Here is a 3,732-nt window from a genome sequence, read left to right on the forward strand (position 1 = left end):
TTACGTAAGCTTGGCGACCACTTCACCAGCGGGCCGAGTCGGCGGTAGCCCACGCGCCCAGGTCGCCCAGTCGCCGTCGCCCAGTCGACGATCGCCCAGTGCGATGGGCGCCCAATTGACGCAGGGCCCAATTGACGCAGTGCCCGCCAGTCTCGTCGTCCAGTTGTCGCAGTGGCGAGTAGCACTGGTCGACCGATCGTCCTGGGCGCCCAATCGTCGCGTACCGGATTTAGAAGTTCTCGTTCAACAGTTACTAATTTATTATGTTTTTCCAATGATGTAACCAAATCGGTTGATGCGGGAAACCAAGTTGATGTAGTATATACCGATTTCATGAAAGCCTTTGATATGGTAGACCATAATGTTTTGTTTGTTAAGTTAAGAAATTTTGGTTTATCAAATGGCTTGATGCAACTGATACAAAATTACTTTGAAAATCGGAGGCAATTTGTATATTTTCACCCTAATTCCTCAAATGAGTTTTTTTCATATTCTGGGGTACCTCAGGGGTCCAACTTAGGGACATTATTCTTTTTAACTTACATTAATGACATCTCAAAAATAATGAAGTATTCAGACTATCTTTTATTCGCCGATGACCTTAAGCTTTTTATGACAGTTAAGTCTCATAGTGACGCAGCCCTTCTCCAATTGGACTTAGATGCGCTGTCAAGTTGGTCTGTCGATAATAAATTATTTTTTAGCATTCAAAAATGCTGTGTTCTCAATGTGACAAGATCTTCAAATCGCTTGATTTATCCATATCGCCTAAGTGGTGTTGAATTAAAGTTTGTAGATGAATATTGTGATTTGGGGGTCTTGTTCTCAAATAATTTTCAATTTAAACGACACATATACAATATTTGTTTGCGTGCAACAAAAATGCTGGGATTCTTACTAAGAGTTAGCAAACCTTTCCAGAGTACGTTGGTGCTTAAAATTCTTTATGAATCTTTAGTACGTAGTATTCTAGAATTTTCTTCTATTATATGGAATCCTACCCATATAACTCATTCATTGAAGATTGAGAGAATCCAAAAACGGTTTCTCAGATATCTTTATTTGAAACAGTATGGTTATTATCCTTGGCTACATCCTAGTGCATTCCTATTAGGGGCGTTAGGTTTCAACTCATTGGAGTCTCGTCGGAATATGTTACTGGGAAGACACTTTTTTAAGCTGTTGAATGGGATAATACACAATCCTCAGGTTCTAAATGAATTTAGGTTTAATGCACCTTGTAAATTCAGGGACTTGAGAAATCGTGATTTGTTTGTTCCTCCTGTGGCTCGCCCAAATATGTTGTCAACGGCTCCTATATCTAGAGCGATATATCTGCTTAACAGGATTTCTGGTGAAATTGACCTCTTCAATATAAAATATACTAATCTGGTTGAGTGGTTGTTGAGGAATGCCAGTGGTTGATTTTGCCTATTATAAATATTAATGATTGTTATTACTTTATCTATGTTTTTTCTTTTTTTTATGATTTTATGATTTTAATGATGTTGTGTTAATATTGTTATTATTATAAGTTATTATTACTGTTATCATGTTATTATTACTGAATGACCGGCCACAGCGACGCGTTGGAGATCTCTGTAATGTCACTGTGGCTAATATGTTAAATAAATAAATAAAAAATAAAAAAAATATCGTCGTAATTCAAAACATTGTTGTAATTCAAAACATCAACGATGATCTAATTTTAGCTCAATCTCGCTCGTTAGCTTAATTTTGATATTTAATTTCAATTTTTTTATTTAATTTTTATTTCGATATTTTGTACGCTACTGGTTTTAAAAGTTGGCCCAAAATCGTCGTTGGTTTGGTGCGTACGGACCATAATGTTGCATTTATTTGGCCAGTTTTTTATTTCACCACATTCATAAGGATTGGTTTTCTATTTCAATATATTTGTGCGACTTGTGCCAAATTGACGTTTCAGCTTCCATTTCGCTCGCATCCAGATATTTTCAACGTTTTGCGCATGCAATTTGGATCCACAGTTGTTTTGGTGAACCAAAAACGAATGCGCATATCTTCGTTTGTGATCCGAAAAATTATTATTTTTAAGAAATTCAAGCGGTTTTTTATTACACTGGCAATACTCCGTGGTGGCTATGTTGGATTGTACGTCAAAACAGAAAAATACCCAACAAGCTGTACCTTCACCCAAAATTAATATTCATATATTTTTTTGTCATGCAAATATGTAGTATCATTTGTATAGTTAAATTCGACGTTTGGTGTAGAAAAATTAAAAAACCTTCAGAGCACTGTGCCGTCAAGTATTTGTAGCATCGGAAATTCCGCGTTGCAAAGTGCAGAGTGCCCAAAAACAGATCGGGAATTTGCGCGTTAATTAATTCGGAATGCGTATATACATTCTCAAGTACGATGACGTACCCAAAGTGTGTTTTTCATACAAATAGAAATATGCAACCGACCACACGCTGATAGTCTGATAAGACACGTGTCACTTGACTCACTCGTCAGTGCTGCCACTGTACAATATTGCAACAACAATTTTGTGCGAATTATTCATACTTTCAATCCGTTTGCAATTTTCAGGGCCAAAATAAATATCGTATCGAGTTGAGAAACATCAATAAACATTGCTATGTTAAAAATAACAGGAAGAAATATTTTTATACTCGATGTGATGACGCGATTTATCGCGTAATTGTTTTGATTATAATCAGGGCTGTGGAATTTGACTCTGACTTTGTAAAACTGAATTTTTCCCATTTTTTTGTTTCTATTTATGTAAGACTATTCCTAATTACACAAATACAATCGTTATTTCACAAACCAATGCGACAAATTGACTAGTTTCGAATACTTCTAGCATACTAATACATATATAAAATAGTGAATACGGATTATCTCGGAGTTCTCATTAGTAAGATAGCGTGTGTATCTCTGGATGGATGGAATTTTCGGGTGCCAGATGTAACTTGATCGAGATTTTAATTTGTGCGGAATAATCACCAAACCGGCGCATATATTATGAGTTCATTAACATTAAATTAATCGCTTTTCTTTTGATATTTAGTATTTTTTATTTATGATAGTATACACCAAAATAATCAATAGATGTTCCGTGATCGAGATTTTAGTGACTTGTGCGAGATCGCTTTTTGCAGAATAATCTGTTTACCCCAGAGAGATGTAATAAGAATAGAGGAGCCCTTACGAATAAATAATTGTTGTCAATTTTACGCGGCACGTCTCTATAAATACGCTACATCGCACGGAAGACAATCGGATCAATTTACTTATAAAAATGTATCCCATGTTGTTTATCGTGTGTTTTTGAATGTATTGTACAATTTTTACCGATGCTTGCCCATCTTGCGAGTAATATAAACAAACAGAGAAGTTTTTATCGGACATACGTCGAGCACCAAACGTCAAATACGACTGATGCTAAAATTATTTAGATCTGTCGGTGGACAGAATGTCACTTGACAACAAAAGAACACCTAAAGCCACTTCTATTAATATTACACTTCTCTGGTTTACCCTTTTTAATATGACCTAAACATTAGAAAAATATGGAAACATTGGGTATTGGTGAGTCACTCATAGTTAGTAATTCGACATTCACATCTGTAAATTATTGGGGAAAATTTAAGAAAAATAAATACCAAATGGGAATCAGAATCGTTCAATATTTGGTAACTCAGTGCCTGACTCGACTCCCTGGACCCCACGCCCATTTAATTT

The sequence above is a fragment of the Arctopsyche grandis genome, chromosome 5, assembly GCF_051622035.1.
Source record: "Arctopsyche grandis isolate Sample6627 chromosome 5, ASM5162203v2, whole genome shotgun sequence".
NCBI classification, from domain to species: Eukaryota; Metazoa; Arthropoda; class Insecta; order Trichoptera; family Hydropsychidae; genus Arctopsyche; species Arctopsyche grandis.